At 31.9% G+C, this 24067-nt stretch overlaps 2 long non-coding RNA genes across 3 annotated transcripts in view; both read left to right on the top strand.

Annotated features, from left to right (window-relative positions):
- LOC132732111 (uncharacterized) overlaps nt 1-23059 on the top strand; it is a 45828-nt gene extending 22769 nt beyond the window's left edge. For both annotated transcript variants that reach the window (XR_009625985.1, XR_009625986.1), the window contains exons 2-3: nt 16613-16695; nt 17758-23059. This is a non-coding gene — a long non-coding RNA (uncharacterized LOC132732111). The remainder of the gene's footprint in view (nt 1-16612; nt 16696-17757) is intronic.
- On the top strand, nt 77-8490 carry LOC132732117 (uncharacterized). Its single transcript, XR_009625988.1, has 2 exons — nt 77-235; nt 7635-8490. It is a non-coding gene; the product is annotated as an uncharacterized LOC132732117 (long non-coding RNA).
- Nucleotides 23060-24067: the final 1008 nt, after the last annotated feature.

The raw sequence follows: 24067 nt of genomic DNA, 5'->3' as shown, positions 1-24067 counted from the left end.
GAGATGATAAGGAAATCTTATTGCAGTTCAAGGCCGCTCTAAGGTAACACCCCTTATATCAAACGCAGAATGAATTGGGCCAGTTTCAATTAACGCGTCGCGCGCCGTTTTTATTCTGCTAATTAGCACAGTGACACAGGCATGCAAACTTCCAGGTTAATATTTCGCCATAAACTGACATTTGGAGAAGAATTATGAGGACATGTTCAACAACATCCAAGCTGAAGAAGTAGAGGTAATCGACTTAGATTTATACCTGTTGAATTTTTTTGTTTGAAGTCTTATTTATCAGTGTTTATTACATATAAACACTAGTTACCAGCTTATCTGGAAACTGCCCGAGTATTTTTGTCCAACTGCAGGAACTTTAAAATTGAACAATACATTTTACTGCATGAAAGTCCAATTTCTAAAATTTAATCAGTTAATAATTTTAGGGGGGGAAATACTAATTAAAGTAGATCTATGTATACAGTATATAATTTGAGATTTATTCACATAAATCCTTTACATTTTATTGATATTAATCATGAAGAGAATAATCCAGTATTATATCACAGGAACCTGAAATTCTATCCAAAACAAAAAAATAACGATTTAAAAAAAAATCCCATACATATACTATATTATAGTATATGTATGTTTTTTTTTTTTTAAATCGTTATTTTTTTGTTTTGGATAGAATTTCAAGTTCCTGTGATTATATATTAGATCTTGTATCATAGTTTGGGGACCTTTCTGTTGAAAAAGTGTCAGAGTTAAATCGTATACATATACATGCACAGTGCGGTAACTGGAGTGCAGGTATCAGTTACCCGCACTCCAGATAATGCCCGTTGATTGGTTCATTTTTGCTGGGGTTTACTTATTGTGACGGCAGAGAAAGGGAAAGCGGCAGAAATATCATATTAAAATGCTCGGTCATTGGTTCATTTTTTCTGGGGTTTCGTATTATGACAACAGGGAACGTGCTGTCATGTTTGACTATGATACAAAAGAGAAAGAATACCAAAACACTCGGCAATCTGATTTATACTCGGGGGCTACGCCCCCTCGTACAAATCAGATAGCCTCGTGTTTCGATGCTCTTTCTATTACATAATCTGGATAAATGGAGGAAATTCTTTTTTTTCCCTATAAATTAAAGTTTTTCAATACTCTGTTGGTTATATGCTGAAAAGCCCTGCAACAATCTAGTTTTATTTTCATATGAAAATAAATATTACATGAGTGATAGGATCGAGCCACAAGTGATTCAGTAAAATAGTTTTCATATATGATATCACAAGAAAATAAAATGTAAATAAATAGTAGATTATAGAAAAAACTGGAATTTTCTATTATACTTTTCTTCTCTTTTTTGACCTTTATATATTTTTTTCTAATATGCTGTGTATTCTGATTAAGAGTTTAAAATTAGTAAATTTTCAACATTGTTTTCCAGTCTGCTCTGCTGATATCCTTAGTTACCAAGATTAGGTGTAATGTAATAATCAGCCCCCCCCCACCCGGCTGTCAATAAGAATTTAACAATCTCAACACTTTCTAATACGCTGTGTATTCTAATTTCATGTAAATTTTCAACATACATTATTCATTTGGCCATCTTATCTCCGCTGGTATCCATAGTTGCCAAGGCAAGTAGTACAGGGCTCATCCTGGGGGGAAATTTTAGGGAGAAGTGACGACCTCGCGAAAATTAGGGAGAAGGGAAACAACCCAATGTGTATGCATTAACATGCATGGCTATACATCCTTTAATTATAATATAAACACAATTAACATCACTTATAATATTTCTCCAGTTTATTAATTAATAGTAGTATTAATTAAAAGTAGATTAATTATTTAGTAGTAGATCAGGCAATTGCATCTTAGCTTTCTCTAAATATGTGTTTATATATTTTCATGTACATTTGTTGATAATAATGTGTAAAAAATGATGATAAAATCAATTTCATATTTTTTACTTTACTTTCCTCACCTTTAAAAGAAAAGATGAAGTCACATTGGACATTGATTAATAATATCTGTTCTATTCTGTTCTGGTAACAGAAATGTCTCTCAAAGTCCTGAATGTTGTAATGTCACATCTATATGCATATAATTATGCTTATAAAACAATTTTCAAACATCAAAGAATATGTAAAATATGTACTGCAAACATTTGTGCACATTATATTTGATCACTAAAATTACATACATTCATTTCTTATTGAAAAATTTGACTGAGAAATTGTAGAAAATTAATTTCTAATTACCTCCCTTTATTTTCATGAAATGTTAAATTCGGTAATATCTTTATAAATAATGCTTTTTAAAATTTACAATATTGATAAATCTTAATCTGAGCGTCATATTTACGAATTTATTTTGAAACAATAAGAACACTTCTTTCCAGACAAATGTTGTTGTTATATACACGTTACATGATATACGACCGATATGTAGTTAAGCCGGGATGTCTTGCCCACGTGCGTAAACTGTGTCAAATTTGGCATTTCTACAAAGAGAACAATGCCAAACATCCCTACTGTCTACAACATACCAACCGCAAGATTTTTGCGAATTGGCTTTCTTAAATTTTCGCGTATCAGAATCAGTAACTTTCTTATTGCTCGGTTACGGCATTTCGCCTTGTAGCCATGACGTGAGCTGAGCGACATAACAATTTTACAGTAAAAATTGATGTTAACAGACTGAAATCATTCTAAACTATGATTAAGTTTTTAATCTGGTTGCTGATCATTAATGAAATTGATTATTTTTAATTGACTAACAGTTTTGTGATAGCTCGGGTCAGGTACGTATATTAATATATATACCTGCTCGGGTTAAAAACCCACCATCGAAGTGCATCGTGTACATCAATTAGGGAAGATTGTACTTGTTTAGATAATCGGGTAAAAAACAATTTATAATTATCGCCAAATCCCGTATTAAACTCGCAAAACTATCACACAATTATACCGTTTCGGGCCGATGCTCTCATTATTTACTGTTTAGAGTAGGCGGTCTATCGCTTCGCTTACAGGTAGAAGGGTAGTATAAAGCGACGCTCTGATTGGATAATGATAATAAGCGGTCGTCATATGGGCGGATACAATCTCTGCTCTTTACATCGCTAAGTAATTACTATTTGGGAATTAAGATTTTATCGGCGATGTTGACTTCTCTTTGATCAATCGGAAGAGCGAAATTGGAATATTCACGGCGAAGTTTTCGCCTGAATCGCCCTTCCGGATGAGCCCTGGTAGTAATCATCCCCCTCCCCTTGTCATCAAAAAGTTCATGTTCAAGTATTGTTTTTCTCGTTTATATGAATTTATAAATATTAAAATAAAAATTATAATTTATAAATACTGTAGTACATGCATTATTTATTTCATTATTTTATTTATGCATATAGACAACTTGAAATTAACTATTTTTTCTACTTATAAATGAAATATTGATAAAATATAATGTGTATTTTTATTTTCTGAATTTTCACAGTAGAATTTAATTATTACTCTGTGCATTGCAGTGAAACATATTTTCGTATTTTCACTGTTGTCTTGTTCTTAATTCAGCCATTCACACAATTAAAGTAGAAGTCTAAATTGAAAAGAAATACATGTATATTATTAGTGCAGACCTCAGAAGAATTTGAGTTTAATGTCAACTAAAATTGTTAATTGCTTTTTCAGTATAATTATAATAAGAAATAAAAAAGATAAATGTATTGAATAAACTCATTAATTAATATCTAACATGCATATCTTAATATGTTATTGTTCACTGATTGAAAATTAATCATTTTGAAATTTTAATACCCAATTTTCTATTATGGCAAATAAACCATTCATCGCTTTTAAGTTAATACAGGGGCATTGTTAAATCTTTGTTATGAAGTGATATAATACTGATATTAAATTATTTGCTTTGATTGGCTAAAGGCAGGTGGTGTCACATAGAAGTCCTTGTTGAATCCGTCCTTGTTCACATCTAGTTAATTCTATATATCGCCTTCCAGGAAAGGCAATAATAATCATAATCACAGCATCATTATTAAAATGATGATCACCTAAATCATCATCAGTCTATCACCACCAGAAACGTCATCATCATCACAGCCACTATCATCAAAATGTCATCACCCTATTAATTATAATCATCATTTATATATTCAGACTCAAAATAGGAAAAATCGTCATAATCATTTGTGGTCAGTAGTACTTATAATGGTATAGAGTTGGGGTACTGCCAGAAAGAAAATACCACGGTATACCACGTTTTTTTCCTAAAAAACACGGTATAAACCATGGTATACCACGGATTTTCATTGTACGCTATAGGTTTATTTTTTATCTCTAAAATAAGTATCAAGGTAGGCTGGTATAGAATTTCAAATATCAAAATTAAGCAGATCTATAAAATACAGATTAATCAAAGTATCATTTAACTTTTTTTCAATCAGGTACTTTCGACATCAAATAAGCTGCGCATGTTGACAATCATAAATTAATTGGGTCATGATCAGTTCTTGTTTTTAGCTCACCTGTCACAAAGTGACATGGTGAGCTTTTGTGATCGCTTTTTGTCCGGCGTCCGTCTGTAAACTTTTACTTTAAACGACATCTCCTCATAAACCGCTAAGCCAATTTCATCCAAACTTCACAGGAATGTTCCTGTGGTAGTCAACTTGAAAAATTGTTCAAATAATTTAATTCCAAGCCATGGCAACCAAAAGAAAAAACTTAAAATATTAAAATATATCTTCTTTTAGAAAACCGTAAGAGCTAGAGCTAGTCAGTGTCTACCAAGTTTGTTCAAATAAATGCCCTGGGGTGAAAATTGGCCCCGCTGGGGGGGGGGGGGTCATTTATTTTCTTTATTTGTATTATATAGAAAAAAAAACTTTAAAATGTTCTTATAAAGAACAAAAATAGCTAGAGCTTAGATATTAAGCTGACAGGGTGTTCACTAGCCACGAAATCCTGAGGGTCATTTTGACTACATTTTACTGACTACAAGGCCAAATCCCCATGATTTTAACAAAATTTGACCCTCCAGTTAAAATACTGAGGGTCAAATCAGGCCTTTTGGAAATTTGAAGGGTCAAAGAGTCATTTCAAGGGTCAAATGGACACCCTGTTTGAAACATCTTCTAGTGGATGTCTACCAAGTTTGTTCATATAAAAGCCCTGGGTTAAAAATTGGCCCCGTTTCAGGGGGTAATTGTTTTTCCCTTTATGTATATTTAGTAAAAACTTAAAAATCTTCTTTTAAAAACCCCAAAGAACTAGAGCTAAGATATTATGCATGTAACATCTTCTAATGGGTGTCTACCAAGTTTGTTCAAACTTGAGTTCAAATGTTGAGCAAATGAGTGCCTCAGTCGTTGCCTCTCTCAACCGTTAAGTTTTAGAACGGTCGACTAAAGTCACTTGGGCTCATTGGCATGTTATTTATTAGGTAAATAAAATAAGATATTGATAAAAAGAGTATCATACTCAAACATAGAACTATCACTTCAGTTAAACGTTTATTTTTATTCCTTAAAGCTCATTATTAAAATGTTGTACATCAGAAAGCTATTTTTGTGTACATATAGGGGTTACTTTTGTCGGCGGTGTCGGCGTCCCCTTAAACTTGTCCGGAGCATAAGTCAGTCATTATAAGTCGGATTGACTTCAAACTTGGTATGCATGCTTCTTATAATGATCCGAAGTGCAGTGCACAAGAACCGGTACTCTGCACTTCTTAATTTTTGAGTTATTGCCCTTTGTTAATTTTCATACTTTATTTTTGTCCGGGCCATTTCTCCTAATGTATAAAAGCTATGGACTTGAAACTTCATAGGATGATAGATCTCATTTAGAAGAAGAACAGTGCACAAGAAGCGGTGCTCTGCACTTCTTATTTTTTGAGTTATTGCCCTTTGTTAATTTTCATACTTTATTTTTGTCCAGGCCATTTCTCCTAATGTATAAAAGCTATGGACTCCAAACTTCATAGGATGATAGATCTCATTAAGAAAAAGTGCAGTGCACAAGAGCCGGTACTCTGCATTTCTTATTTTTTGAGTTATTGCCCTTTGTTAATTTTCATACTTTATTTTTGTCCAGGCCATTTTTCCTTAAGTATAAAAGCTATGGACATGAAACTTCATAGGGTGATAGATCTCATTAAAAAGAAGACCAGTGCTCATGAACTGGTACTCTGCATTTCTTATTTTTTGAGTTATTGCCTTTCGTTAATTTTCATACTTTATTTTTGTCCGGGCCATTTCTCATAAATTATAAAACTTATTAAAAGCTATAGACTTGAAACTTCATAGGATGACAGATCTTATTGATAAGAAGTGCAGTGCACAGAAACTGCTGCTCTACATTTCTTATTTTTTTAGTAATTGCCCTTTGTTAATTTTCATATTTCATTTTTGTCCTGGCCATTTCTCCTAAACTATTTTGTTCACAAGGTGATACATCTGACTCGCGGAGTTCTAGTTATTAGAAAATTTGAAAACAGTGTGATGTTGTTAAAACAAAAAAAAAATACACAAAAACAAGTCTAAAATTTTTCCCATTGCTGAATAGGCGAATGCATAACTACCCTGTGTGCATATATCTAGGCGGCGTTTACCTAGACTGATTCACAGATGCCGATTTACCAAAGTAAATGTGTTACGATTTATTTGAAATAGTGTAATCCTATTGGACAAAAAAATGATTTCAAATACTAAAAGTAAAAGTAAAGGCGACAATTCCTGCTTTTTCCACTGAGATCATGCAAGTCGACAATTCTGGCTTACATGTGGCTATTGATAAAGCATTCAATTTTTGCTGAGAACTATCATGGAATGATAAAAGTCAGCGAAAGTTGTTTGCAAAAAGGTTAATTCAAAGAAATATTGATATAGACAACAGAAAAGATTTCATTTTGTACATTTTACAGATCTGTAATTGATTTAAATAAGAGCTAGCTAAAAGAAATGGTTTTCAGGTCTGTACCGTGGTACATACTGCAGATGTCTCAGACAGTGGTTTACCAGTATACTAGTTGAACCGCGCACTTCTACTGAATGTGGTCATCATTAGAAAATTCACTATCGCCTCTATTACCATCAAGATCTAAATTATCAACTCTTTCATCATTATAATAGGAGTACTAACAATAATCATTGCTTTCATAAATCATCATTTTCATCATCATTATTATCACTTCCATCATCAAAATTATAATTTAAAATCCTCATCATTATCAAAATCATATTCATTATCAAAATCAAATTTATAATTATCATTTTATATATCTATATTATGTTTATGTGCTTGACAGATATATAGTTATGAAAGTGTTAGAAACTTTCTAAAAGATTTGTATGAAAAACTTTTAAGGAAGATCATAATTTATTATATACCTTTATGTTGCATTATTTGTATATAATTACAAGAAAATTATAGTTTTAATACCAGAAAATACTAAGTTTATTATACTTTTGAATACACATAAAATTTACAAAATTACTTTAAAATTCACCTGTTAAAAAAGAAAAGCGTTTAGAATTCTAAAAGGAAATTTTTGAAGTGTACATGTACTGTTACTTGTTATCTCATTAGGAATGTTTTTTTTTTATTTGTATTTTGTAGGACCTTTTATTGATTTGGAGACCAAGGCAGAGCAGGAGCGCAGCACTAAAAGAGCCTGGGGAAAGGCCTGCCTTATTTCGTGGTGGAAGCTTGCACGAAACAGGAAGACATGGCAGTGTTACATGAATGATTATATAATGACAATACAGAAAAAAAGTTTGAGGGTTAATGTGTTTCATGTGTTCAACTGACTACTCAAGTCAACATCTATACTGTAATGAAGCTTCAGAATTTAGCCTTTCTAAAGAATATTTAGGATCTTAAGTGGATGGACTTGTTAACCCATTTCCAGTAACATTTTGATGTATTCATGATATATAGCTGTGTATATGTTCTAGAAACATATTATTTCTACCAGCCAATGAAAGAGAGAGATGTCTGTGTGAAAATCTAAGCTAACTGAAATGTGTGAGCAACTCAATAGTTTACTAGTTCATGAAACATGCCATGAAAAGAAAACAAATCTAGAAAGGGAGTCAGATATCAAAATAGCAATGAAAGAACAGAAATATCTAAAACTTGCAGAATCCACTTGATTTAGTCTGTTTGTGAGAGAAAAATTAATGTTGAAGTGCAATATCAACTAAATTTGCTGGAATTATCCCAACTGGCAATTATGAAGCCTTGCTGGAATTCATATTACAGATAAAGTTTGCTGGACAGAAATCATGTCTAAATAATGAAGATACAGAAGTGGCTTTGATATATGAGAAAAATATACTTGAAAAATGGAATAGCTTTATTTAAGAAATAATTTAATACGCAAATACCAACTTGTGAATTTGGTTTTCGTAAAATAATGAGGTTTTATCTATATTTATGCATACAAGGAATGTATACCACATTATTAATATTATCACACGCTCAATAATTTTTTATGCCCCCGGCATATAGTAATTGAACTGTCCGTCTGTCTGTCTGTATAAGGATAACCTAAAACAGCAAGTTTTTTTATCTTGAGTTCTACCTGCACCAATGGCTTCATAATTCACACATTCACTAATCAGTTCAAAGAATACAATCTCCAGGGGCAAGTTACTCCATTTTTACCAAGTTTTTGCCCTTTTGAGCACTTTGAAAATGAAAAGATTAACCAAAACCGTCAAATTGGATATATCTTAAGTTCTGTCTATACTAATGGCTTCATAATTTTCACATGTACTTCTCGGTACAAAGTGCATTGATATTGCTAAGTAATATTACTGTGCCGTCCATTTTTCAGTTATTTCCCTTTTTATCACTTTGAAAATAGGGCATTGTATGGTTAACCTTTTTAGGCAAGTTGGATATATCCTAAACTCCTTAATACTTCTTTTACAGTATTATGCCCCCGGGCATATAGTGATTGAACCGTCCGTCTGTCTGTCAGTACGAGGTTAACCTAGAACGGCAAGTTGGATTTTTCTTAAGTTCTACCTGTACCAATGGCTTCTAAGTTTACACACTTACTAATCAATACAAAGTACATGATCTGGGCAAGTTACATAACTCTGGCTTTCATATTTACCAAGTTATGGCCCTTTTCATCACTTAGAAAATGAATAATGGTTAACCTAAAACGGCAAGTTGGAAATATCTTAAGTTCTATCTATACTAATGGCTTTATAATTTCAACAGTCACTTACTTATCAATACAAAGTACTTTATATTGCCAAGTTATATAACTGTGTCATCCATATTTCCCAGTTATTTCCCTTTTTTTTCACTTTGAAAATAGGGGCCTTGTCTGGTTAACCTATTTCGGCAAGTTGGATTTATCTTAAATTTCTCCTAATTGCTTAATTTCTTTAATGATATCTTTCATATTTAGTAGGTGGATACCTTTTGATGGTCCTCTAATTTTTTGTGGAGTGAGCGGTCTCTAGGGTCAAGGTCAAGGTCACTGATTTTAAAAAATAAATATAAACATTTTGCTCATACAGCCTTTATATTTTAGTTGATGTTTTAGTTTAATACAAACATGGGAGGTCCTCCTTCTTTGGGTGTAGTAAGGGGTCATTTGGGTCAAGGTCAATGTTACCAATGTCAAGGTCACCAATGTTAAAATTGATTTTTACAATTTTACAGGCGTATTGACCTTATTCTATAGACAGATGTTATTTATAATTGATAGAAACATAAACTTTGATGGAGTTAGGTGGTCAGTTGGGTCAAGGTCACCAGTTCTAAAAATAGATTTTTACACATTTGCTCATACAGCCTTTATTAAGTGACAAATATATTTATATTTGGTAGGAAGATAACTTGCATGGTCATCATTTTGATTGGGTATGGATCAGTGGGTCAAGGTCACTGGTGCTAAAATAGATTTTTACACTTTTGCCCATACAGCTTTATTTATTGACAGATGTTTTTCATATTGGTAGGAAGATAACTTGCATGGTATTCTTCCTTTGGATGGAGTTAGTGGTCAGTTGGGTCAAGGTCACCAGTGCTAAAAATAGATTTTTACACTTTTGCCCATACAGCCTTTATTTTTTGACAAATATATTTTATATTTGATAGGAAGATAACTTGCATGGTCATCATTTTGATTGGGGTAGGGATCAGTTGGGTCAAGGTCACTTGTGCTAAAAATAGATTTTTACACTTTTGCCCATACGGCTTTTATTTATTGACAGATGTATTTCATATTTGGTAGGAAGATAACTTGCATGGTATTCTTCCTTTGGATGGAGTAGGGGTCAGTTGGGTCAAGGTCACCAGTGCTGAAAATAGATTTTTACACTTTTGCCCATACAGCCTTTATTTATTGACAGATGTATTTCATACTTGGTAGGAAGATAACTTACATGGTATTTCTTCTTTTGGATAGAGTTAGGGGTCAGTTTGGTTAAAGGTCACCATGCTAAAAATAGATTTTACACTTTTGCCCATACAGCCTTTATTTAATGACAGATGTATTTCATATTCGGTAGGAAGATAACTTGCATGAAGTTGAATATTTTTCATCTTCACAAGTCAGAGCAATGACTTGGCAACTTATATTTCTCACAATTACAAAATGCTATGACTTTATCAAGCTATATTACTTGTGTTTACAATTTTTTGGCAATTTTTCTGTCCTTTACTGAGTGAATGGGTAAACATTTTTTGAAATATTGCTACTGACAAGAATCTGAGCCGGGGGCATTTGTGTTTAACAAACACGTTCTTGTTTACATTGTGATACATTGAGGGACTTTGAAATAACCTGGCACAAATGTGTACTACATCAAGAGGATGTGTCGCATTCATGAACCACGTCCCTTTTCAAAGGTCAAGTTCACCTTTTATTTTGAAGGTTCACACTATCACAACTAGAGATAGGTACACACATTCGTGTCCGGAATATACTTTGTAACTTTTTCATGCATCGAAGGATTTTAAAATAACTTAGCACAAATGTCAACCACATCTAGATGATGTGTTGTGTGTAAGACCCATGTTCCTACCTCCAAGGTGAAGGTCACTCTAATAGTTTGAAGGTGCTTAAGGTCATAAGAAGAGTTTGAAGGTACGCATTAGTTTTCAAACTGTAAAGTTGTCATGCAGTAGAGGATTTTAAAATAACTTTGCATAAATGTCTATCACATCAAGGTGATGTGTGCATCCTTGTCCCAAGGTGTTAAGTTTGTTATAAAAAGTACTCATTTCACAAGAACAATGTTAAGCAATTAGTTATTTTCATGGGGGCGTCCGTGGCCGAGTGGTTATGGTCATTGACTTCAAACCACTTGCCCCTCACCGCTGTGGGTTTGAATCCCGACAGGGACATTGGATTCTTTCATGTGAGGAAGCTAATCCAGCTAGCTTACGGAAGGTCGGTGGTTCAGTGCATTATTTCAGGCACAAACTGGCTCCTCCACCAGTAAAGCTGAAACGTAATCATATTACCTATACTGTGTCAGTGTGACGTAAAACCCAATCAAACAAACAGTTATTTTCATTCTGTTTTCTTTTCATAATACCTGCATGCTTAAGAACCCTTTTTTGCGGGATATGTCACTTGCATGACAGCTCTTGTTTATACAGCATTACAGTATATTTTTTCCAATGTCTCTTATTTATGAGGAACATAGTTTCATTATGTGGTTCTTTGAATCGAGTTTGGGGTCACTGGGTTCAAGGTAAAGTCCTGCATTTATATATATTTGATAAAGTTGATATTTCTTAACTTCATCACAATTTATAACAATAACTTACCAACTTAAATTCTTCAATACGCCATGACTCCATGTCAAGTTATATAACTTTACAATTTTTTGGCAAATTTTCTGTGAATGACTGAGTGAATGGGTAAACATTTTTTGAAATGCTGTTACTGATAAATAACCTAGCTGGGTGAGGGCATAAAATTTGTGTTTTCAAACATGTTCTCATTTGTCATTGTTTAAATCAAATCTGAACTGTTATTGTCAAAGGGTTGTTTGTTAATATAAATGTATGAATGAAATCAAAGCGGCTTATTTATTTGCTGTTTTTCACTCTTTGAGTTTCTTTTTGTTCAGACGTATGAACAAATTTGCTTCAAAATAACAAACATAATAGCTTAAGTGATACAGTGTTCATACATGTGAACAAAAACCTGCCAATTTAAAGAAAGATATTTTTGTTCATACATATGAACAAAATCGGCTGATTTTTGTGCTATTTTTTGCTCTGTGAGTTTGTTTTGTTCAGACGTATGAACAAATTTGTTTCAAAATAACCACAAAATTACTGAAATAATGCAGTGGTCATACGTATGAACCAAAACCTGCCATTTAGTGTAAAAAGTTTGGTTTTTGTGTTCATACATATGAACAAAATTGAAGTGCTAGTTTATGTGCTATTTTCGCTCTGTTAGTTAAATTTGTTCATACGTATGAACAAAATCGAAGCAGTTCATTTATATGCTATTTTTCACTCTGTGAGTTTATTTTGTTCATACGTATGAACAAAATCGAAGCGGCTTATTTATGTGCTATTTTCACTCTGTGAATTTGTTTTGTTCATACGTATGAACAAAATTGAAGCTGTTGCTAATTTATGTGTTATTTTTTACTATGATAATAAACACTGCATAATTTCATAATTTTGTGGTTACTTTGAAAACATATTTTTGTTCATACGTGTGAACAAAACAATTGTTCAGACGTATGAACAAAAATATGTTTTCAAATAACCACAAAATTATGAAATTATGCAGTGTTTATTATCATATATGACTGTATGAAAAAACCCTCACAAGTTTAAAAAGAAATTTTGTTCATACGTATGAACAAAATCGAAACGGCTAATTCTTTGTTGTTATTTTTGTCGTTAATTTTGTTCAGACGTATGAACAAAATTTGTTTCAAAATAACCATAAAATTATGAAATTATGCAGTGTTCATTATCATATGTAAGAAAAAACCCTCACATGTTGAAAAAGAAATTTTGTTCATACGTATGAACAAAATCGAAGCCGCTTATTTTTTGTTCTATAAATATTTTCACTGTGCAAGTTGGTTTTGTTCAGCATATGAACAAAATTTGTTTCAAAATAACCACAAAATTACTGAAATAATGCAGTGTTCATACGTATGAACAAAATTGAAATGCTAATTAATGTGCTATTTTCGCTTTGTGAGTTAGTTTTGTTCAGACGTATGAACAAAATTTGTTTCAAAATAATCACAAAATTATGCCAGTGTTCATACGTATGAACAAAAACCTGCCAATTTAAAAAGAAAAATAGTTTTGTTCATACGCATGAACAAAATCGAAGTGGCTATTTTTTGCTCTGTGTCAGTTTTTGTTCAGACGTATGAACAAATTTGTTTCAAAATAACCACAAAATTATGCCAGTGTTCATACGTATGAACAAAAACCTGCCAATTTAAAAAGAAAAATAGTTTTGTTCATACGTATGAACAAAACCGAAGTGGGTATTTTTGCTCTGTGTCAGTTTTTGTTCAGACGTATGAACAAATTTGTTTCAAAATAACCACAAAATTATTCCAGTGTTCATACGTATGAACAAAAACCTGCCAATTTAAAAAGAAAAATAGTTTTGTTCATACGTATGAACAAAATCGAAGTGGGTATTTTTGCTCTGTGTCAGTTTTTGTTCAGACGTATGAACAAATTTGTTTCAAAATGACCATGCAGTGTTCATACGTATGAACAAAAAACTTAAAAGTTGAAAACAAAATTGATCAACATTGAAGCGTCTGTCTAATTTATGTGCTATTTTTCAGTATGTGAGGTAATTTTGTTCAGACGTATGAACAAAATTTTGTTAAAAAATACTCAATATTGCTGAACTTATTCAGTGTTCATACGTATGAACAAAATCTTGACAAGTTGAGAAAAAAATTTGTTCATACGTATGAACAAGTTTGAAACTGCTAATATATTTGTTATTTTTTACACTATTCTTATTTTTTGTTCAGACGTATGAACAAAAATTGTTGAAAAATAAAAATATATTGCTACAATTTTTCTGTTTTTGTCCTATTTTGCCCAAAAAGCAGTATTTTTAAGTGTGTTTTTTCAAAGAAATAACTCTTAAACGGGCCAAAAAGAGGGACACTCGGAAAATCCTCTTTTATTCTGGAAGCAGATTGTATATAATTTTCCTTTTTGGTTTGTTTTGGGTTACATTAGGAGGCGTTGAGTTAGTTTAATTAAAGATGGTATGGCTTCAGAGCAATTTAGTAATTTTGCTTTTTTTATTATGTGATATCATTTTAATAAACAATATGCGTTCAGTTGTACTCTAAAAAGCTATTCTCTATTCTCTAATTAAACGCTTAATTAGTGGTTGCATTCATACATGCGCGTAAATTCATTTTTTCCTTCAACGAAGCATTTTAATTGGCAATAAACCCCGCATGTGAAGATATTTTCTGAGAATGAATCGATCTGTCAAAAAAAGTAAACAGATACGTGTATTTGAAGCCTAACTATAAAAGTACATTGTAAGAACAACGACATTTTAAAGTGGGTTGCATAAATTATATTATAACAGTAGCTTTATTTTTAGGAAAATAGCTTATTTTATGTTAACTGTTGTAGCAGAAATCTATCTTAAAGCTTACATAAACAAAATATTTTTTTATTTACTCGTGTCATCAGCAAATCCATACACTGCTGTAGGTCTTGCAAATTAAATAAATAATGCAACCAAACGAAGCATGCACAAACGTATGCCACATGCATAATTCGTTCTTATATCCAAAATTCAAGGCTTATGTCCGAATTTATTAGATTTTGCTCAGATTTGTTATAACTGATGATCCTTTAAAGTGTAAAGATTTATAATATTACATCATTATTTATTTGTTATGCAAAATTGTTTATTGGTGATATTTAGACTATTGTGATAAAAGGGATACCAAATTGGCATATTCATTGAACTTTACATCTACTTTCATGCGTTGCTCAGAGAATATTTGGAAAGTGAATGGAATATATTTGAGCCGCGTCACGACAAAACCAACACAGTGCGTTTGCGACCAGCATGGATCCAGACCAGCCTGCGCATCCGCGCAGTCTGATCAGGATCCATGATGTTCGCTATCAATTTCTCTACTTGTAATAGGGTTGGTAAGCGAACAACATTGATCCTGATCAGACTGCGCGAATGCGCAGGCTGGTCTGGATTCATGCTGGTCGCAAACCCATTATGTTGGTTTTGTCGTGGCGTGGCTCATTTATATTTTTTATTCTTCCAAAAGGGTATGCACATTTAGCAAGGAGTCTGTTTCTTGTCTCATTTATATACTAGTGTCTGAGAGTATTCCTTGTAATTTCTTAGACTAAGCAATAAACCTTCAATAAAGAATGCTGAAAGAATAGAACTCTTTCAAATAGAAGCATTGATTTATGGGAATTGTTTCTATAAACAGTTGATTGCTGGCCATTATTTTAGTTGTTATTTAGAGTGCACTTCAGCTTTATGGTTGCAAGTTATATGCAAAGGTATAAGAGTGCAGTTAAGTTTATTTTAGAGGTAATAAACGAGGTATTCTTAAGGAAACATGTAACGTAGTAACACTTGAAAAAGATACATAACTATAGAAACTCGATGTTTGTTTGTCTAAATAGAGAACAAAGTTATGTTTTCTTCTCCTTTACTGTTTTGTTACAGACACATATTTAATGTTTCCCTTATCAATACGAACTGTTAATTGTTGCTGGAAGGACAAAAAAGACGAATGAAAATGATGAAATCTTTTTATGAAACAAGGGTTTGATATGTGAGAGTTTGATACATATAAGATGAGAGTATGTTATATGAGTATTTGGTGTATGATATATGAGTGTTTGATATGTGATATATGAGTGTTAGATATATGATACATAGAAGTCATATGATGTTGAATCTCATATGATTTTGATACACGAGTTTGATATATGTGATATATGAGTATGAGTATATGTATTGAAAGTGTGATACATATGATATGACGGATTGTGATATGATATGAGATTTTGTAATAATGTGATATAATGATTAAATATATGTGATATGAGGATTTGATATAATATTATGCTTAAAGAATTTAATATAAATGTTATAAAACTTAAATGAACTGCTATGGGAATTTGTGATATATAAGATACGAACGTTTGATTCATTAAATGAGAAGTTGATAGAATATAATTTGAGAGCATGTATACTCAAATACAGTTTGGTGAATAATATAATTGTATGAAAATAAATGAGCCGCGTCACGACAAAACCAACATAATGGGTTTGCGTCCAGCATGGATCCAGACCAGCCTGCGCATCCGGGTCTGTAAGCGAACAGCATGGATCCTGATCAGACTGCGCGGATGCGCAGGCTGGTCTGGATCCATGCTTGTCGCAAACCCATTATGTTGGTTTTGTCGTGACGCGGCTCAAATGTCAATTGATATTATTTGATATGACTGTGTGGTACATATAATATATATACTTCCTCAATGTAGTCTCATCATATGTGATATGACAGTTTAATATCAAGTCTATATCTTTATTGTTTCAGATATAGGGTATACATGGTTACAATTACAGATCTCGGGGCCAGCAATACAAGCGAGGTTGTGGACTTTGCAACAAACCTTACGGGTACGTGGTTTTTGTTTTGTTGAAACTGACTAAATTTGTTTTTTTTTTTATAAGATAAGCCAGTACATTCAGAATGCACAATACAATTTGTGTGATAAAAATGATACGTTAAGATAATGTATAAGACATCAAAACAGTAATACAACAGAAATTGTTGTTATATATAAAGAAGAGATTTGTTTCAGCGAGTATGCTAAATATGTTACTGAGAAGTGAGAAAATGTGGATATTCTATCGCATCGATGTGAGATATATAGCATAATATTCTTCACAAAAAAACTGTTGATTTTTCTTTTTCTTTTCATGCCTTATAAGTAAAACACGACATTTTAAAAGCTGTTTAAAATGAAGCATGGGAAACAGACGACGCTAAAAAGGACACGACTTCAGGCATTCAATGGCTACGTCAACGCTGTGTATTTAACGTTATTCAAATTTATAGTCACAATTGCGGCACAACATTGTTGATGACATACTGATATTCATCACATACCCGTGCCGATTTTGCAACTCCGTAAAAATGGTATTGCGCGGCTGCGGATGCATTTTGACTTGACGTAATAGGGTTATATAAACATAGTGTAAAGACGCGCTAAATGCAAACGTTAGGCGCGTCAATAAAAAATAATTATTTTGCAAATTAAACAGTCTTTTTTGAGTGTGTGATAAATAGAATATTACATTCGCTAGGTTCATTACTGATTTTATTAAAGTCGTTGAATAACATAATATTGTGCTCGCCAGAGGCTCTCAAAATATAATTTTATGCAACTCGTTAAATAAATTCAGTACTTAACATACACTCAGTCAATATCTTCTATATAATCTTATGCTGCTTTATGCTTTTGATCTGGCTTGATTTTGCAGGTGATATGCAAGATAAAGTCATCTAGTAGAATTTATGAAATGGAAAAAAGTGTGAGCAATAATGGTTTCACTAGCTGTATAAATTTTATTTTCATAAATGAAAAGTTGTTACTTTTTTAAATACAAGAACCCTTAGTTTGATTTACACATTATATAACTTTTTTATAATATTTCCATTCATTTTCATTTTTACAGACACATTTGATTACGTTCAAGTGCGATCAAGGGGGATACAACTCGAAGAGGCTCTTATACTCTTTGTAGTTGTCGGACTTTGGGCATGCGCAATGGTGCTATTTGTGAAGCAGTGGGATAATATTCGTATTTTACAACCTCAGGAAACTCGTTATAAACACAGTCCAAAGAATTTGCACACAATAAAAATTGTGAAAAAGGCTCAAGATAGTGTAATATATAAAAATTATAGTCGGAAAATGTCGTTGACAATGGTAGAAAGAGAGAAGAAGCTTTTACGGATGAATACAGTTCCGATCATGGAAAACGTGCATTCACTGCAGACTATAAACTCATTCAAAAAACTTTCCACTATAGAAATGGAAGAAGGGATTCAAGAGGAATCGGACAATGTTGACGTAGGCTCAAATGTGTGACGTAATTAATGACGTCATATTTTTGTATATACGACACTGCCACAAAGTGTGAAAATTTTCTGTGATATGTTTCCTGATACATACAAGTGTTAATTATTCCATAATCATAAAATAGTAGAAGTATTATTTAGATGGGAATGTAACGTAGATGGGTCGGTGTTATGTATAATTTATTATTTCATCCCTTTTCTCAAAAACAATATCTTCGGTATATATTTTTACAATGTTACTGACATTTAAGAAAACGACACATTTTGTGTACATATTTCATAGTTCTAAGTTCCTATACGGCATGTGTCTATAAATCAGTCTATAATACACTTTTGCTTTTAAAATCATATGTTTTACAAACAAATTTGATGTCATTACTAATGAATTGTACCTAATTTCTGAACGAAAACATGTGTATCATTTTATATACTAGGGAGTTTACCATAATACTTTTTAAGGATGCAAACCATGGCTAAATATATCTTCTGAAGTTACGTAACGTAACATTTTTGAAAATATGAAAATATATATGTATTTCTGCGAAAAAGCCAATGTGTGATTTGTGGCAAAATATGAAAAAGGCATTTATGAGCATCTCTAGTCCATAATGCTACTGAACAAATATAAATTTGTGTCAAGGAAAAGTGTGATTACGGACATCAACTACAAATTATTTTTACTAAAAAACAATAAACAACATGTTAGCGTTCAATTTTAAATCCAATTTTAAATCAGCCAAACTGTATTACATACGAGACACAGTTTTGAATAATTGCGTAAAAGTAAGACGCTGATAGGAAACATTGAACGGTTGGTTATACACTGTCAGCCAAAAAGTCGCGAAGTAGCAGTGACTTTAGCTGTTTAAGACATATATATTTTCGCATTAACGTCTAACTTACTACTCTTCGTAAGCATGCCTCCTGATAAATAATCAAATAACGTTTAAACAAATGGTTGAACAAATCATCATCGAGGCCAATTTATGCGAAACAGACTTGTAGATTTTTTTTTTTTTGAAAATTTAGACGTTCGCATTGGACAGAAAACGAGGACAAAGTCTACACAAATTGAAAACTAATTTCCTGCCTGCTATATATTAGTCGATAAAGTACAGAACGAATGCCTTAATTAGCGCGTGCTTAAAAATACATTTACAGTTATTGCATGCCCTGACAGAAAAGGGAAATGCAAGCAATTAAAAGTACATTTGTTTATCATGTAGGCCTTTGCAATTTATTTGCTCAACGTAGGAATCTGTTACGTGATCAGACCATGTCAATGCATAATAATTTCTGTTATTATCTTTAAGTTAGCAATTGTTCCTGCTACATAAGTGGTGTAGCAACATTAAAACCATATTAAATACGCCCTGGGGATGGTAATTGAATAGACCAATTTGTGTAGTGAAAATTATGTTGGTGTATAGAATATACCAAATGCTGTATTGATCATTAAAGATTGACTTTATAAAAAAAAACGGTATGGTAAAAATTGAAATGTCAAATGCATTAGTTTATTACAATATCCCCATTAGACAACACCAGTCGCGTATGTATAAATGTCAGGGTATCAAAAGCAAATTTTACGGAACGTTAAAGGCTACATAATTCAAATTTATTTTGTCGCATGGAATTTGTAGGTTGTTTTTTTAGTATAACAACTGTTTAAACGAATTTAACTGTTTAAATCTATATTAATTTCCATTTGAATGGAATTTTATTTCGTTTAAACTAATTAACTTTCTCTTTAAACGAAATAATTAATTAGATTTCATGAGATAAATGGTTTGTTTAAACGAATTTGTCTATTCCTTTGATACATACTCATGTCAAATTGAGGAGCAATGATTGACTATCTAGTATGCTTATCAACATTGATTGGACAATGAAATGTGTTTTGCAGTGACATATTAGTTCTTAAACCTCGACAGGACATTTCATTTCTTACTACTAATATATACCACATTTATTGCTCAAAACGTCGCATGATTCTCTTTCCTTACAGAAGTATATTATTAGATATTACGATTACACATTATGCCTCAGAAATCCATATTAATTTTATAAAGTTCTTTAGAAATGTTTAACATGTGTTAAATAATGTTTCAATAATAGATTTAGAGCATGTTTTACAGGCAGGTTGAATATGCAGTAATGTGCCGTAAAGGTAGAAAAATGTTAACGGCGTAGTATTTTTGGCTTCCATACACATTCACTGTTATAATTATACTAATTGCCAACAATGCAAAAGGAGCAAAGATTGTTCAAATACATAGCAAATCAGTATTTTCTTAATACAGTAACAGGATACCAAAAATAAAAAGGTTTTGAGAAATGGAATAGAATTTCTGAGGCATAATGGGCCATAAAGTAAACTTTAACAGGCACGTGTGCAAAACGTTCTTCTGTTCTACACATTAAAAGAAATAAGTCATTTTGATTTGTTTTGTTATTTATAGGAAATGATTTGTATTAAATATCTTAGACTGTACATAATGTATTATATATATTTTTATTAACGTTTAAACTTGGTTTATGTATTAATTCAAATTTTTTAGCAATTTGATTTTGGGTTCTGTAAGTTAAGGTTTTTACATATATCATGCTCAAAAATTCTACAAAAAATTCCCAAAATAAAATTTGTAAATATTACTGAAATGATGCCTTATTGTTTTCATACAATTAGTAGAACTCTTTATTAAGCTTCTATTAAAAGAATTTTACAAAGTACATATATTACAATAATTATAGTCACGTGGTACTTGCAAATGGTAATAAAATATTGAAAACATATGATCGAAATAATATCAATGTTCTTAATTTTAGTTCGTTCATTGAATTATTTAATTTATAAAGAATCATTTAGAAATTGTTGGATTCAAAATATTGTTTAGATTTAAGTTTAAATTCTTTGTTATTAAAACGGTGTTAATTTAAAATTCAAAGAAATTAAGTTTTACAATTTGACTTCGAACATTAATTTAAATTGAATCTTTCGTAATATTATATGATTGTTGTACCAGTGCTAAAGAGCAGATATTTTGAATATTGAATGATGTATTATATAATGTATTGAATTATTGTATAATGTTGTACGTTAATTATATGATGGTGCGACCATGTGTATTAACCTTCTATTGTTTTGTGTACTGTTAATGTCACTAAACTGTCATCATCTTAGCAACACTTTTCGAAGTAAAAGTGGGGCAATTATCATTACCCACTTTGCGTCGCAAGTAGCGCCGGAGCGGGCGTTGGTTTACCGTTTTGTTTAAGTTTATGGCAGAATGTCAGAATGTTTCTTGCCGCACGAAATCGTGCTTGGTTCAAACAAGTATCATATTCAAAATAACGATTTTTTCATGTATAGCTTGCCCAATTGCAAACCCTCACTTTGCCAAAATGTTTTAAACCGTCTATTTACAGTTAACCGGATTTCGAGAGAAAAAATTATCAACAAAAGCCTGAAGCTTAATGACCAATTGTGTCTCAGAAATGATTTTATTTTTATTTCTCAAAAGTATTTTTTATTTGGTGAACTTTATAGTATTCAAAAAGATACTCATTGGCCAATTACCCTGAACCATCTGTTTCATCTGTTGGTTATCGTGATCAGTAAGTGAATAAGTATTTTGTACTGAAGTTTACATTTTGCTACTTTTATGACATATTATTTCACATGCATTACTACTTTCTTCTGTAACAAGCTTCTACATTTTCTAAAATCATTATGTTAACATTAAGTTAACATTACAAAATTTATTTTTGCCCTTTTCTAAAGAAGTAAAAATGTATTTGTTTCTGAGGCATAATGTGCCTTTGAGTAGGGTCAAACTGCTGGAATGCTCAGACTGGCTTGACACTAGTCTTTTTGTTCATAATTTTCCTTACCGCTGAAATTATTGAATTTGATAATTAAACATATATTTGAATTACTTACATCATGTACCTTATAAAGTAATGAAAAAAATAAAAAGTGATTTTTAAGATGACATAATTTGCCTTATACAAACAAAGTGTAATAATTTTATTGTAAGCTAATTTTAGCGTTATACCATATTGGTGTCTATGGAAATATAATAACGATTCTCAATTATGGCATGAAAAAATAAAGTTATAATTTTATTATATCTGAGAAGCTTCATAGCTAAATTAACTGAACTCGTTGAATAAAACAAACATAACTTTACTTTACTTGTAAAATAAATTCAGTATTGAACCCACATTTAACCAATATCCTCTTTTTAATTCATCTATTTAAAAGAAGTATTCGCAAAGTAATTCTTATTTTACACATAGGTTATAGAATTAGAATTCATAAAATGTCAACCGCCTTACTAACAGTTTCAATGTTTTTACGAAAATGAAGGCGATTTCTTTGAAATTGTTTTTGTTTTGAAGTTTTGTTTGTTTGTTTGTATCATTTTACGCCTTTTCCCCAACAGTATTTCAGTCATATAGGCGGGTAGTTTCCTAACCATCGTTCCTGGAGAGTTACACCAGTACTAGACTACCTTCCTCCGCGCTAAACTACCAAAGCATCTCCCGGGGATCGAACCCACGCCAGAGAGGTAACTGGATTAGAAGTCATCGACTCTAACCCCTCGACCACGGAGGCGGTTTGAAGTTTTGTAATATGTGATGAAAATTGTCACCAATAATGTGGATGAGATGTGTAAAACAAGTTCAATGATGGGAATATATTCCTATATCATTAAACATATGTTTATATGTTTACTGTAAAACAAATATCATTTTCCTTTAATATGTAAATATATGTACACAATTATGATGAAATGGGTCATGTATTATGATAAATAACATCACAATCTTCTTTATATTATATGTACAATATGCTAAAAGATAAAAAATTAAATACATCTATTATTTACATTGTTTGTTGTTGTTGCTGATGTTGTCATACAGTATGCGACACCTTTCAGCAATTATAATAGTTATAGTTAAAGAATATTTCAGAAGAGTTATATTGTTTTTATACGACACTGCATAATTTTATCTCAAAGGATTTAGCAGACTAGCCAAAGACGAAACAACAATTTAAGTGTAAAAGGGCAAAAGGGCATAAAACAGAGCATAACCATAATGATTTCAGTGACCAAATTACGAAACGATTATGACACAATGACAAACAGGCGCTCCAGTGCACGTCTATATACATCAAACTTTAAATAATTCAATACAGCTGAGTCTGTAATTGTCCATTTTTCCTTTGTTTTCATCATTGCTCACTAAGGATCTCCCACTTTCAGAGTTTTTTACAAGAGTTTGGCATTAAATAACAGTTACTGCTTATCTTTCTCACACAAGTCTTAAACTAGACAATACAAGTTTTGCAATGCAATGTGACACTATAAATCAGTCCCGCAAGCCATAATCCGGGAGAAAAACATTACATGTAGATGATAGAGATGATGTCCGGTTTAGAAAGGGCTGATTATTGGTCATTTTAGCTTTTAAACTGACCTGTAATTAACCTTTTTAATAGTACGAGTATATATACTGTTTTGTTTTTACGATGCATCAACAAAGTTTTGGTCACATGGCACCCAAATTGAAAAGATGATTTGGCTAACGTCGGACGTTCAAATTTTTAAGCAACACCAATGGTCAAAACTACCTCACTTGCTAGATCTACGAGATACATAGATTTTAGTAATTAGAACCCATTTAGTCTCGATCACGAGTTTAACGGTGACTGTAATTCTGATGCTTCAACCCGTGAGCCTCATGGGGAATAATAGTTGCTACCATCAGACTAAAGGCTGATTGTGGTCTGTACTGGTGGTACGGGAATATTCAGTTGCTCTGAATGACTGTAAACTATCGACGTCTACCATGGGTTCATACATTTTAAAAAGGAGTTATACGTTTAAACATAGT

The sequence above is a fragment of the Ruditapes philippinarum genome, unplaced genomic scaffold, assembly GCF_026571515.1.
Source record: "Ruditapes philippinarum isolate M1 unplaced genomic scaffold, ASM2657151v2 ctg1613_1_1_1_1, whole genome shotgun sequence".
Lineage (NCBI taxonomy): Eukaryota > Metazoa > Mollusca > Bivalvia > Venerida > Veneridae > Ruditapes > Ruditapes philippinarum.
The sequence above is the reverse complement of the archived record's forward strand: the minus strand, read 5'-3'. Positions and strand labels throughout refer to the sequence as shown.